The sequence below is a fragment of the Mytilus galloprovincialis genome, chromosome 6, assembly GCF_965363235.1.
Source record: "Mytilus galloprovincialis chromosome 6, xbMytGall1.hap1.1, whole genome shotgun sequence".
NCBI lineage: Eukaryota > Metazoa > Mollusca > Bivalvia > Mytilida > Mytilidae > Mytilus > Mytilus galloprovincialis.
In genome coordinates this window covers 102,575,254-102,590,980 of record NC_134843.1, presented here as the reverse complement: position 1 = coordinate 102,590,980, position 15,727 = coordinate 102,575,254, and the positions used below count along the sequence as shown (strand labels likewise).

The following is a 15,727-nucleotide window of genomic DNA, read 5'->3' as shown; positions in this document are numbered from 1 at the left end:
AAACACTTGCCAGGGGCTCTCTAATTTTACATTTTTTTGAAGATATTTAAGGGGTAGGGCTATAATATAGCTTATAAAAGCAATTTAAACTGAATGTACAACAATTTTAGACTCCCTTTTAAAGATTTTGATGGTCCTTAAAAGGACCTTTAATTTTATCTGTATCTATGTATGACAGCAGTAGATGAATGGAGCTATATATATCTTCCTTGGTTTTGGAACTTTTGCAGATCAGCTTCTGGTTAAGGAAACACTAAGTGCTCTTTTAATAGTTTCACTGATTGAATTTCATTTTCATTAATGCTTCTTTCCCAAGTTGCATTTTTAAAAGTTCCTGCATTATTAACTTGTCTTTGTTATCTATATTCAGGTTGGTGAACTTGGACTAAAGTACATGGATCTCAGCCACCAAAAGTTTCAATGTCCAAGAAAACACACATATAAACTAGTTGGACATTTAGAGCAGTCAAAAGTACAACAACGCACAGTAGCATTAAGCGGTCAGGAAGATCAAGGATTTCCCTCCACATCTGTTAAACTATAGGAGGTGCTGTTTGACTGGTTTTAGCTACAAGTGAGAACTTCTCTGCATCTAGCCTCTTATATTGTATTTTAAATGAACTTAGCAGACTATTTGAAGACTTTGTCTCATATTTTATACCATTGTTATGGGGTATGCTTGTTTTGCATATGTAATTCTTTAAAACAGAAGATTTTTTAATTTTAATTGAAAAAAATAATATTTTTAATTTATTTTTAAACAAATTTTGGTTTCAACTAGATTTCCATACAAAGAATGAATTTATCTACCTTATGCAATTTACAGAATGTAAATATCTCTTGAAATAAAAAAGTTGTGCTGATTTTTAGCATATTTTCTTCATGAATTTAAGATTTTCTCCGATCAATTTTCTGGTATTTGAGATGTTATAGATAAGGATCTATAATTCTGTAACTGTTTGATCAATTTTTTTGAAACTTTGCACAATAACTACTGAGATGTATATCTTTATTTTAAAAGTTCAGTTTTAGGTCTGGGGGAAAAAATAAAGTCTGACAGGAATAGGATCCCAGTTAGGGCAACCAGTCCGGTACCCACGAATGTAGTTCTTAAAAAAAATATATAACTTTTGTTATAAATTGTGTAGTGTTATTATTTCACTAGTTCTGTAACTGAATGTAGATTTATTTAAAAGGGTAGGCTTTCTAGTTTGAATTTCTGTAAAAATTTTGATTGATTTAAATGTAATCTGGCGTCAGTACATAGAGTAAATTGCCTAAATTCTAGCCTTTATTCTTTCCCGGAAGTAGACAGACTGACCCTGTTGTCAATAAAAACAAAATTGTGCAACGGAATGCCGGTCATGAGGCACTGAGAATGCACTTAGACACTTCTAAATGAATGCCTAACATGAACCAGAAGTCCCAAGGTGGCTATCAAAATTATTTATTGAACAGGACCCTATGTATTTACAATGATTTTCAATGTGTTCCAATGGGGCAATTAATTGGGTCCCCGTTCCTGTCAGAGAGCATGTTTTGAACATTTCAATCTGCAATTGTAAGCTCATTTTTGAAGTTTCATGGATGAAATTTGGCTACAGGCTTCAAAATTCAATAAGGAAAATAATGGTGTAATTATTTTTAAAATTTGAATTAAACTTTTTAAATTAAATTGAAATTTAAATTTATGAAATTTAAAAAAGTTTTTTCTTCAATTTAAAGTTTAAAAGGGGGTCACAGAAAGGTCATAGTTGTCTGTAGTATGTATTCCTACACTTGTAAGTTAAAATGGAGGGATTTTTGAAAAATATCAGCAAATAGTATTAGAAAAAGACACAGGGAAAGAAATAATAAATGTGTTATATGGCATCAGGGGACAGTGCCAGATGGTAAATATGGGCTTATTTCTTTCTAATATCTTAATTCTGGGACCTGGAAACAGAAAAGAATCCCATAGTTTCAGTTTTAGGTTTTTAATAAGTTTTTGATAGATTGTGGATATTAAATAAATCATTTAGGTGCCACGGTTCAGTTATGAAAGTTGTGTGCGAATCCAGCTCACATTTATTTAGAGCCGCATCACACACATAGCCACATATTATTGTGTAAACTCAGAAACACTTGCCAGGGGCTCTCTAATTTTACATTTTTTTGAAGATATTTAAGGGGTAGGGCTATAATATAGCTTATAAAAGCAATTTAAACTGAATGTACAACAATTTTAGACTCCCTTTTAAAGATTTTGATGGTCCTTAAAAGGACCTTTAATTTTATCTGTATCTATGTATGACAGCAGTAGATGAATGGAGCTATATATATCTTCCTTGGTTTTGGAACTTTTGCAGATCAGCTTCTGGTTAAGGAAACACTAAGTGCTCTTTTAATAGTTTCACTGATTGAATTTCATTTTCATTAATGCTTCTTTCCCAAGTTGCATTTTTAAAAGTTCCTGCATTATTAACTTGTCTTTGTTATCTATATTCAGGTTGGTGAACTTGGACTAAAGTACATGGATCTCAGCCACCAAAAGTTTCAATGTCCAAGAAAACACACATATAAACTAGTTGGACATTTAGAGCAGTCAAAAGTACAACAACGCACAGTAGCATTAAGCGGTCAGGAAGATCAAGGATTTCCCTCCACATCTGTTAAACTATAGGAGGTGCTGTTTGACTGGTTTTAGCTACAAGTGAGAACTTCTCTGCATCTAGCCTCTTATATTGTATTTTAAATGAACTTAGCAGACTATTTGAAGACTTTGTCTCATATTTTATACCATTGTTATGGGGTATGCTTGTTTTGCATATGTAATTCTTTAAAACAGAAGATTTTTTAATTTTAATTGAAAAAAATAATATTTTTAATTTATTTTTAAACAAATTTTGGTTTCAACTAGATTTCCATACAAAGAATGAATTTATCTACCTTATGCAATTTACAGAATGTAAATATCTCTTGAAATAAAAAAGTTGTGCTGATTTTTAGCATATTTTCTTCATGAATTTAAGATTTTCTCCGATCAATTTTCTGGTATTTGAGATGTTATAGATAAGGATCTATAATTCTGTAACTGTTTGATCAATTTTTTTGAAACTTTGCACAATAACTACTGAGATGTATATCTTTATTTTAAAAGTTCAGTTTTAGGTCTGGGGGAAAAAATAAAGTCTGACAGAGAGCATGTTTTGAACATTTCAATCTGCAATTGTAAGCTCATTTTTGAAGTTTCATGGATGAAATTTGGCTACAGGCTTCAAAATTCAATAAGGAAAATAATGGTGTAATTATTTTTAAAATTTGAATTAAACTTTTTAAATTAAATTGAAATTTAAATTTATGAAATTTAAAAAAGTTTTTTCTTCAATTTAAAGTTTAAAAGGGGGTCACAGAAAGGTCATAGTTGTCTGTAGTATGTATTCCTACACTTGTAAGTTAAAATGGAGGGATTTTTGAAAAATATCAGCAAATAGTATTAGAAAAAGACACAGGGAAAGAAATAATAAATGTGTTATATGGCATCAGGGGACAGTGCCAGATGGTAAATATGGGCTTATTTCTTTCTAATATCTTAATTCTGGGACCTGGAAACAGAAAAGAATCCCATAGTTTCAGTTTTAGGTTTTTAATAAGTTTTTGATAGATTGTGGATATTAAATAAATCATTTAGGTGCCACGGTTCAGTTATGAAAGTTGTGTGCGAATCCAGCTCACATTTATTTAGAGCCGCATCACACACATAGCCACATATTATTGTGTAAACTCAGAAACACTTGCCAGGGGCTCTCTAATTTTACATTTTTTTGAAGATATTTAAGGGGTAGGGCTATAATATAGCTTATAAAAGCAATTTAAACTGAATGTACAACAATTTTAGACTCCCTTTTAAAGATTTTGATGGTCCTTAAAAGGACCTTTAATTTTATCTGTATCTATGTATGACAGCAGTAGATGAATGGAGCTATATATATCTTCCTTGGTTTTGGAACTTTTGCAGATCAGCTTCTGGTTAAGGAAACACTAAGTGCTCTTTTAATAGTTTCACTGATTGAATTTCATTTTCATTAATGCTTCTTTCCCAAGTTGCATTTTTAAAAGTTCCTGCATTATTAACTTGTCTTTGTTATCTATATTCAGGTTGGTGAACTTGGACTAAAGTACATGGATCTCAGCCACCAAAAGTTTCAATGTCCAAGAAAACACACATATAAACTAGTTGGACATTTAGAGCAGTCAAAAGTACAACAACGCACAGTAGCATTAAGCGGTCAGGAAGATCAAGGATTTCCCTCCACATCTGTTAAACTATAGGAGGTGCTGTTTGACTGGTTTTAGCTACAAGTGAGAACTTCTCTGCATCTAGCCTCTTATATTGTATTTTAAATGAACTTAGCAGACTATTTGAAGACTTTGTCTCATATTTTATACCATTGTTATGGGGTATGCTTGTTTTGCATATGTAATTCTTTAAAACAGAAGATTTTTTAATTTTAATTGAAAAAAATAATATTTTTAATTTATTTTTAAACAAATTTTGGTTTCAACTAGATTTCCATACAAAGAATGAATTTATCTACCTTATGCAATTATCTCTTGAAATAAAAAAGTTGTGCTGATTTTTAGCATATTTTCTTCATGAATTTAAGATTTTCTCCGATCAATTTTCTGGTATTTGAGATGTTATAGATAAGGATCTATAATTCTGTAACTGTTTGATCAATTTTTTTGAAACTTTGCACAATAACTACTGAGATGTATATCTTTATTTTAAAAGTTCAGTTTTAGGTCTGGGGGAAAAAATAAAGTCTGACAGGAATAGGATCCCAGTTAGGGCAACCAGTCCGGTACCCACGAATGTAGTTCTTAAAAAAAATATATAACTTTTGTTATAAATTGTGTAGTGTTATTATTTCACTAGTTCTGTAACTGAATGTAGATTTATTTAAAAGGGTAGGCTTTCTAGTTTGAATTTCTGTAAAAATTTTGATTGATTTAAATGTAATCTGGCGTCAGTACATAGAGTAAATTGCCTAAATTCTAGCCTTTATTCTTTCCCGGAAGTAGACAGACTGACCCTGTTGTCAATAAAAACAAAATTGTGCAACGGAATGCCGGTCATGAGGCACTGAGAATGCACTTAGACACTTCTAAATGAATGCCTAACATGAACCAGAAGTCCCAAGGTGGCTATCAAAATTATTTATTGAACAGGACCCTATGTATTTACAATGATTTTCAATGTGTTCCAATGGGGCAATTAATTGGGTCCCCGTTCCTGTCAGAGAGCATGTTTTGAACATTTCAATCTGCAATTGTAAGCTCATTTTTGAAGTTTCATGGATGAAATTTGGCTACAGGCTTCAAAATTCAATAAGGAAAATAATGGTGTAATTATTTTTAAAATTTGAATTAAACTTTTTAAATTAAATTGAAATTTAAATTTATGAAATTTAAAAAAGTTTTTTCTTCAATTTAAAGTTTAAAAGGGGGTCACAGAAAGGTCATAGTTGTCTGTAGTATGTATTCCTACACTTGTAAGTTAAAATGGAGGGATTTTTGAAAAATATCAGCAAATAGTATTAGAAAAAGACACAGGGAAAGAAATAATAAATGTGTTATATGGCATCAGGGGACAGTGCCAGATGGTAAATATGGGCTTATTTCTTTCTAATATCTTAATTCTGGGACCTGGAAACAGAAAAGAATCCCATAGTTTCAGTTTTAGGTTTTTAATAAGTTTTTGATAGATTGTGGATATTAAATAAATCATTTAGGTGCCACGGTTCAGTTATGAAAGTTGTGTGCGAATCCAGCTCACATTTATTTAGAGCCGCATCACACACATAGCCACATATTATTGTGTAAACTCAGAAACACTTGCCAGGGGCTCTCTAATTTTACATTTTTTTGAAGATATTTAAGGGGTAGGGCTATAATATAGCTTATAAAAGCAATTTAAACTGAATGTACAACAATTTTAGACTCCCTTTTAAAGATTTTGATGGTCCTTAAAAGGACCTTTAATTTTATCTGTATCTATGTATGACAGCAGTAGATGAATGGAGCTATATATATCTTCCTTGGTTTTGGAACTTTTGCAGATCAGCTTCTGGTTAAGGAAACACTAAGTGCTCTTTTAATAGTTTCACTGATTGAATTTCATTTTCATTAATGCTTCTTTCCCAAGTTGCATTTTTAAAAGTTCCTGCATTATTAACTTGTCTTTGTTATCTATATTCAGGTTGGTGAACTTGGACTAAAGTACATGGATCTCAGCCACCAAAAGTTTCAATGTCCAAGAAAACACACATATAAACTAGTTGGACATTTAGAGCAGTCAAAAGTACAACAACGCACAGTAGCATTAAGCGGTCAGGAAGATCAAGGATTTCCCTCCACATCTGTTAAACTATAGGAGGTGCTGTTTGACTGGTTTTAGCTACAAGTGAGAACTTCTCTGCATCTAGCCTCTTATATTGTATTTTAAATGAACTTAGCAGACTATTTGAAGACTTTGTCTCATATTTTATACCATTGTTATGGGGTATGCTTGTTTTGCATATGTAATTCTTTAAAACAGAAGATTTTTTAATTTTAATTGAAAAAAATAATATTTTTAATTTATTTTTAAACAAATTTTGGTTTCAACTAGATTTCCATACAAAGAATGAATTTATCTACCTTATGCAATTTACAGAATGTAAATATCTCTTGAAATAAAAAAGTTGTGCTGATTTTTAGCATATTTTCTTCATGAATTTAAGATTTTCTCCGATCAATTTTCTGGTATTTGAGATGTTATAGATAAGGATCTATAATTCTGTAACTGTTTGATCAATTTTTTTGAAACTTTGCACAATAACTACTGAGATGTATATCTTTATTTTAAAAGTTCAGTTTTAGGTCTGGGGGAAAAAATAAAGTCTGACAGAGAGCATGTTTTGAACATTTCAATCTGCAATTGTAAGCTCATTTTTGAAGTTTCATGGATGAAATTTGGCTACAGGCTTCAAAATTCAATAAGGAAAATAATGGTGTAATTATTTTTAAAATTTGAATTAAACTTTTTAAATTAAATTGAAATTTAAATTTATGAAATTTAAAAAAGTTTTTTCTTCAATTTAAAGTTTAAAAGGGGGTCACAGAAAGGTCATAGTTGTCTGTAGTATGTATTCCTACACTTGTAAGTTAAAATGGAGGGATTTTTGAAAAATATCAGCAAATAGTATTAGAAAAAGACACAGGGAAAGAAATAATAAATGTGTTATATGGCATCAGGGGACAGTGCCAGATGGTAAATATGGGCTTATTTCTTTCTAATATCTTAATTCTGGGACCTGGAAACAGAAAAGAATCCCATAGTTTCAGTTTTAGGTTTTTAATAAGTTTTTGATAGATTGTGGATATTAAATAAATCATTTAGGTGCCACGGTTCAGTTATGAAAGTTGTGTGCGAATCCAGCTCACATTTATTTAGAGCCGCATCACACACATAGCCACATATTATTGTGTAAACTCAGAAACACTTGCCAGGGGCTCTCTAATTTTACATTTTTTTGAAGATATTTAAGGGGTAGGGCTATAATATAGCTTATAAAAGCAATTTAAACTGAATGTACAACAATTTTAGACTCCCTTTTAAAGATTTTGATGGTCCTTAAAAGGACCTTTAATTTTATCTGTATCTATGTATGACAGCAGTAGATGAATGGAGCTATATATATCTTCCTTGGTTTTGGAACTTTTGCAGATCAGCTTCTGGTTAAGGAAACACTAAGTGCTCTTTTAATAGTTTCACTGATTGAATTTCATTTTCATTAATGCTTCTTTCCCAAGTTGCATTTTTAAAAGTTCCTGCATTATTAACTTGTCTTTGTTATCTATATTCAGGTTGGTGAACTTGGACTAAAGTACATGGATCTCAGCCACCAAAAGTTTCAATGTCCAAGAAAACACACATATAAACTAGTTGGACATTTAGAGCAGTCAAAAGTACAACAACGCACAGTAGCATTAAGCGGTCAGGAAGATCAAGGATTTCCCTCCACATCTGTTAAACTATAGGAGGTGCTGTTTGACTGGTTTTAGCTACAAGTGAGAACTTCTCTGCATCTAGCCTCTTATATTGTATTTTAAATGAACTTAGCAGACTATTTGAAGACTTTGTCTCATATTTTATACCATTGTTATGGGGTATGCTTGTTTTGCATATGTAATTCTTTAAAACAGAAGATTTTTTAATTTTAATTGAAAAAAATAATATTTTTAATTTATTTTTAAACAAATTTTGGTTTCAACTAGATTTCCATACAAAGAATGAATTTATCTACCTTATGCAATTTACAGAATGTAAATATCTCTTGAAATAAAAAAGTTGTGCTGATTTTTAGCATATTTTCTTCATGAATTTAAGATTTTCTCCGATCAATTTTCTGGTATTTGAGATGTTATAGATAAGGATCTATAATTCTGTAACTGTTTGATCAATTTTTTTGAAACTTTGCACAATAACTACTGAGATGTATATCTTTATTTTAAAAGTTCAGTTTTAGGTCTGGGGGAAAAAATAAAGTCTGTCAGAGAGCATGTTTTGAACATTTCAATCTGCAATTGTAAGCTCATTTTTGAAGTTTCATGGATGAAATTTGGCTACAGGCTTCAAAATTCAATAAGGAAAATAATGGTGTAATTATTTTTAAAATTTGAATTAAACTTTTTAAATTAAATTGAAATTTAAATTTATGAAATTTAAAAAAGTTTTTTCTTCAATTTAAAGTTTAAAAGGGGGTCACAGAAAGGTCATAGTTGTCTGTAGTATGTATTCCTACACTTGTAAGTTAAAATGGAGGGATTTTTGAAAAATATCAGCAAATAGTATTAGAAAAAGACACAGGGAAAGAAATAATAAATGTGTTATATGGCATCAGGGGACAGTGCCAGATGGTAAATATGGGCTTATTTCTTTCTAATATCTTAATTCTGGGACCTGGAAACAGAAAAGAATCCCATAGTTTCAGTTTTAGGTTTTTAATAAGTTTTTGATAGATTGTGGATATTAAATAAATCATTTAGGTGCCACAGTTCAGTTATGAAAGTTGTGTGCGAATCCAGCTCACATTTATTTAGAGCCGCATCACACACATAGCCACATATTATTGTGTAAACTCAGAAACACTTGCCAGGGGCTCTCTAATTTTACATTTTTTTGAAGATATTTAAGGGGTAGGGCTATAATATAGCTTATAAAAGCAATTTAAACTGAATGTACAACAATTTTAGACTCCCTTTTAAAGATTTTGATGGTCCTTAAAAGGACCTTTAATTTTATCTGTATCTATGTATGACAGCAGTAGATGAATGGAGCTATATATATCTTCCTTGGTTTTGGAACTTTTGCAGATCAGCTTCTGGTTAAGGAAACACTAAGTGCTCTTTTAATAGTTTCACTGATTGAATTTCATTTTCATTAATGCTTCTTTCCCAAGTTGCATTTTTAAAAGTTCCTGCATTATTAACTTGTCTTTGTTATCTATATTCAGGTTGGTGAACTTGGACTAAAGTACATGGATCTCAGCCACCAAAAGTTTCAATGTCCAAGAAAACACACATATAAACTAGTTGGACATTTAGAGCAGTCAAAAGTACAACAACGCACAGTAGCATTAAGCGGTCAGGAAGATCAAGGATTTCCCTCCACATCTGTTAAACTATAGGAGGTGCTGTTTGACTGGTTTTAGCTACAAGTGAGAACTTCTCTGCATCTAGCCTCTTATATTGTATTTTAAATGAACTTAGCAGACTATTTGAAGACTTTGTCTCATATTTTATACCATTGTTATGGGGTATGCTTGTTTTGCATATGTAATTCTTTAAAACAGAAGATTTTTTAATTTTAATTGAAAAAAATAATATTTTTAATTTATTTTTAAACAAATTTTGGTTTCAACTAGATTTCCATACAAAGAATGAATTTATCTACCTTATGCAATTTACAGAATGTAAATATCTCTTGAAATAAAAAAGTTGTGCTGATTTTTAGCATATTTTCTTCATGAATTTAAGATTTTCTCCGATCAATTTTCTGGTATTTGAGATGTTATAGATAAGGATCTATAATTCTGTAACTGTTTGATCAATTTTTTTGAAACTTTGCACAATAACTACTGAGATGTATATCTTTATTTTAAAAGTTCAGTTTTAGGTCTGGGGGAAAAAATAAAGTCTGTCAGAGAGCATGTTTTGAACATTTCAATCTGCAATTGTAAGCTCATTTTTGAAGTTTCATGGATGAAATTTGGCTACAGGCTTCAAAATTCAATAAGGAAAATAATGGTGTAATTATTTTTAAAATTTGAATTAAACTTTTTAAATTAAATTGAAATTTAAATTTATGAAATTTAAAAAAGTTTTTTCTTCAATTTAAAGTTTAAAAGGGGGTCACAGAAAGGTCATAGTTGTCTGTAGTATGTATTCCTACACTTGTAAGTTAAAATGGAGGGATTTTTGAAAAATATCAGCAAATAGTATTAGAAAAAGACACAGGGAAAGAAATAATAAATGTGTTATATGGCATCAGGGGACAGTGCCAGATGGTAAATATGGGCTTATTTCTTTCTAATATCTTAATTCTGGGACCTGGAAACAGAAAAGAATCCCATAGTTTCAGTTTTAGGTTTTTAATAAGTTTTTGATAGATTGTGGATATTAAATAAATCATTTAGGTGCCACGGTTCAGTTATGAAAGTTGTGTGCGAATCCAGCTCACATTTATTTAGAGCCGCATCACACACATAGCCACATATTATTGTGTAAACTCAGAAACACTTGCCAGGGGCTCTCTAATTTTACATTTTTTTGAAGATATTTAAGGGGTAGGGCTATAATATAGCTTATAAAAGCAATTTAAACTGAATGTACAACAATTTTAGACTCCCTTTTAAAGATTTTGATGGTCCTTAAAAGGACCTTTAATTTTATCTGTATCTATGTATGACAGCAGTAGATGAATGGAGCTATATATATCTTCCTTGGTTTTGGAACTTTTGCAGATCAGCTTCTGGTTAAGGAAACACTAAGTGCTCTTTTAATAGTTTCACTGATTGAATTTCATTTTCATTAATGCTTCTTTCCCAAGTTGCATTTTTAAAAGTTCCTGCATTATTAACTTGTCTTTGTTATCTATATTCAGGTTGGTGAACTTGGACTAAAGTACATGGATCTCAGCCACCAAAAGTTTCAATGTCCAAGAAAACACACATATAAACTAGTTGGACATTTAGAGCAGTCAAAAGTACAACAACGCACAGTAGCATTAAGCGGTCAGGAAGATCAAGGATTTCCCTCCACATCTGTTAAACTATAGGAGGTGCTGTTTGACTGGTTTTAGCTACAAGTGAGAACTTCTCTGCATCTAGCCTCTTATATTGTATTTTAAATGAACTTAGCAGACTATTTGAAGACTTTGTCTCATATTTTATACCATTGTTATGGGGTATGCTTGTTTTGCATATGTAATTCTTTAAAACAGAAGATTTTTTAATTTTAATTGAAAAAAATAATATTTTTAATTTATTTTTAAACAAATTTTGGTTTCAACTAGATTTCCATACAAAGAATGAATTTATCTACCTTATGCAATTTACAGAATGTAAATATCTCTTGAAATAAAAAAGTTGTGCTGATTTTTAGCATATTTTCTTCATGAATTTAAGATTTTCTCCGATCAATTTTCTGGTATTTGAGATGTTATAGATAAGGATCTATAATTCTGTAACTGTTTGATCAATTTTTTTGAAACTTTGCACAATAACTACTGAGATGTATATCTTTATTTTAAAAGTTCAGTTTTAGGTCTGGGGGAAAAAATAAAGTCTGACAGGAATAGGATCCCAGTTAGGGCAACCAGTCCGGTACCCACGAATGTAGTTCTTAAAAAAAATATATAACTTTTGTTATAAATTGTGTAGTGTTATTATTTCACTAGTTCTGTAACTGAATGTAGATTTATTTAAAAGGGTAGGCTTTCTAGTTTGAATTTCTGTAAAAATTTTGATTGATTTAAATGTAATCTGGCGTCAGTACATAGAGTAAATTGCCTAAATTCTAGCCTTTATTCTTTCCCGGAAGTAGACAGACTGACCCTGTTGTCAATAAAAACAAAATTGTGCAACGGAATGCCGGTCATGAGGCACTGAGAATGCACTTAGACACTTCTAAATGAATGCCTAACATGAACCAGAAGTCCCAAGGTGGCTATCAAAATTATTTATTGAACAGGACCCTATGTATTTACAATGATTTTCAATGTGTTCCAATGGGGCAATTAATTGGGTCCCCGTTCCATTTTGTTTGTTTTCCTTGATTCCGAATCATGTAGACGCTTCAATGCAAAAATACCTTGATTTAAAACGCTCGTTGACTACAGCATCGAAAAGGTATCACCAAAACCCAACGATCGCAATCGGAACAACTCGGCCTTTCTGGTTGCACGAAGAACGCGTAGCGAGAATGGCCAAGTAGTTACGATTGCCAACGATCGTTGACTACAGCATCGGAAAGATATCACCAATAACCAACATAGCAAAAAAAAAATAGTGGACAAGAATGGCCAATAAAATTTTTCGGGTCGCGGTGATTTTACCGGGTCGGTCGTGTGAGGGGAAACAAACAATATTTTATTTTTGGCCCTAAATGTAAACCATATGATCCAATAACATTAGGTCAGCTCGTACTGGACCATACGCGTATTCTCATACGGTCCGACCGCACGCGTATGGTCGGACCGTACGAGTATACGTATATACGGTCCGGACCGTACTCGTACGGTCCAAATACTCAATGGTCTGGAACATATATATATGGCAAATTTGTAAATGTAAAACATACATTTATGGTCATAATTTTCAATTATATTTTTTTTTTATATTTTGGCAGTGGCTTATTTGCCGGTGAAACAGTAGTTATGATATGATTATAATATCTCGATTAAAAGCAAGCTATAAATAGCTATAGCATAATTCAAAAGTAATGGCTATTTTGCCGGCGCTGACAATACTGTGAATTTGGTTTTTTTACCGGTTCTTTGTGGAGTTTAAAAAGATATATCAGTCACAATGAAGATTGGAATATGTCATAATGTAAAAAGTAATAAAAAATGTAAAAAAGCTGTGTATTTAATTTGATAAATGATAAATCATTATGCCATCTAACAAAATCAATATTATAGCTTCAAACTCATAAATATTTAATGAAAATACCGAATTTGCCTTTGAAATTAGGGAACCACCATTTACATTTTTTTTTGTAACTATAAAAAAAGGGGGGGGGTCATGGAGTTTTTTCTTAAGATTTCCAAATTGATGAAACAAAATATTCTGTTCGAGTACAGGACAAAAAATATTCTGAATCCAGATTCCACCCATACCTTATAGTGTTAGACTTAATTTCTTAAAAAAAAATAATTTGATTGATATCGTTGAAAAATTAAATAAAATTGTTTGCACTTCACTGACTCAAGCAAAAACCATGACCCTCCTTGAAGTTAAATTGTTGCTCCCTGACAGTCTACGGTTTATTTTAAAATTATATAAATTTAATATCACTATGCAAATTTTATCAATGTCAATTTTTGTAGAGTCTTACATGAAGAACTACATGTACCCCTCAGCAAGGACATCAGATATTGAAGAATTGATTGGGGAAACCCTAAAACATACACCACCAAAACCAGGCGGAACACGCTATAAGGTAAGAATATCCTTATTTCCCCGTATAGTGCAACCTATATTGGAATATTTCCCAAAATTATTATTGTTTTTATTCTATGTTGTTTTGTTTTTTTAATTCAGTACGAAATTGTTATTAGGCCTAAAATTTTGTCTTGTTCTGTACACACAACAATGCTGCAATGCTTTAGACAACATTGATCTAGAGACATCATGAATTACATGTATAAAGCTTTTAAATGTAAAAAAAAAAAAATCCCTACCTACCTACCCACCTGCTGATAGTGTGGGTCGGCAATGCCAAACAAACAATTTTTTAAGGGTGGCCTTATAGATATGCATTTGTAACTAACATTGTGAAGATCAAGATACTCTTTTGGGACAATAAATTAAGGGTAACATTAAATTTAACTGAATATATAATTATGTGGTTTATGTGTTTTTCAAGGAGATTTGGAAAGCCACGTCTTACACACAGCTACATAGATCTAGTATTTATTTGCAATAATGTTTGACCTAGAATAATTACAATTTAACTTTTTGTACAAATAAGTTTTTGTATTGTCATTGCAGGAACCAACTGTTAAGAGGATAATTGCAGCAGCTCCGGAAATACCACTACCAGGGACCCAGGAGAACATTTAAAATAAACAAAGTTAACGATCAATTCTTCACTTGTTGATATACAGATATAGGAAGATGTTGTGTGAGTGCCAATGAGACAACTCTCCGTCCAAATAACAATTTTAAAAAAGTAAACCATTATAGGTCAATGTACGGCCTTCAACACGGAGCCTTGGCTCACACCGAACAACAAACTATAAAGGGCCCCAAAATTACTATTGTAAAACCATTCAAACGAGAAAACCAACGGTCTAATCTATATAAAATTTTTAAAAAACGAGAAACGAGAAACGCGTATAAATTACATAAACAAACGGCAACTACTGTACATCAGATTCCTGACTTAGGACAGGTGCAAACATTTGCAGGCATTATTTACTTTTAATAAACTTTTTTTTATAACTTTCATGGGTGGGTATTTAGCTAGCCAGATATTATATTCAGAACGTGAACATGCTTAATGAGAAATGTATACTACGATGAAATAAATTGAATATAAAAAAAGAAGATGTGGTACTATGATTGCCAACGAGACTCTCCACAAGAGACCAAACGACACAGAAAAAAACTATAGAGGTCAATGTACTGCCTTCAACAATGGGCAAATCCCATATCGTATAGACAGCAATTAAAGACGGGTTAAAGAGACTAGGGCAACATCCCTGTTATAGAGTAACATATATGACAAATGCATATTATTTTTACAAGTACTATCAAGAACTGCATACGAATAGGCAGCCACCCAGCTACAGATGGCCCTAGGATTCATTTCTGTTATATCACAGTTGCTGAAACAGTAATTCGATTGAAGCTACAAAAAAAAAAGATGATGATGCAGAATATACGAATTCCTTCAGAGAATAACACCAACATATATCATCTAGAGGTCACCTCATGGTCCCAAACACAGTTGATACTATGTGTGTGTATATACGATCATTTTTTGACCAATTATAAAGCATAATATAAAAGTGCAAGTATATTACGTCGACATAATGTGATATTAACGTTGTAGAAACGTAATTTTACGTTTTACGTCACCACAACGTTAATGTATGATGTTGCGATAACGTGATATAAACGTTGTTGTAATGTCAGGAATAACGTTGTAGAAACGTAATTTTACGTCACCACAACGTTGATGTATGACGTTGTGACAACATCGACATAACGTGATATAAACGTTGTTGTAATGTCAGGAATAACGTTGTAGAAACGTAAATTTACGTCACCACAACGTTAATGTACGACGTTGTGACAACGTCAAGAAAACCATACACTTTTACGTAAATACAACGTAATAACCTGACGTCAATGCGACGAAAACATGACATTGTCACGACGTAATTATGACGTAACATTGTTAGCTGGGTAGTCTG

At 31.6% G+C, this 15,727-nt stretch overlaps 1 long non-coding RNA gene across 1 annotated transcript in view; it reads left to right on the top strand.

The window, feature by feature from the left end:
• The window catches only part of LOC143080990 (uncharacterized), a 79,812-nt gene extending 65,421 nt beyond the window's left edge, over positions 1 to 14,391 (top strand). The window contains exons 2-3 of the long non-coding RNA XR_012979835.1: positions 13,634 to 13,746; positions 14,298 to 14,391. This is a non-coding gene — a long non-coding RNA (uncharacterized LOC143080990). The remainder of the gene's footprint in view (positions 1 to 13,633; positions 13,747 to 14,297) is intronic.
• Positions 14,392 to 15,727: the final 1,336 nt, after the last annotated feature.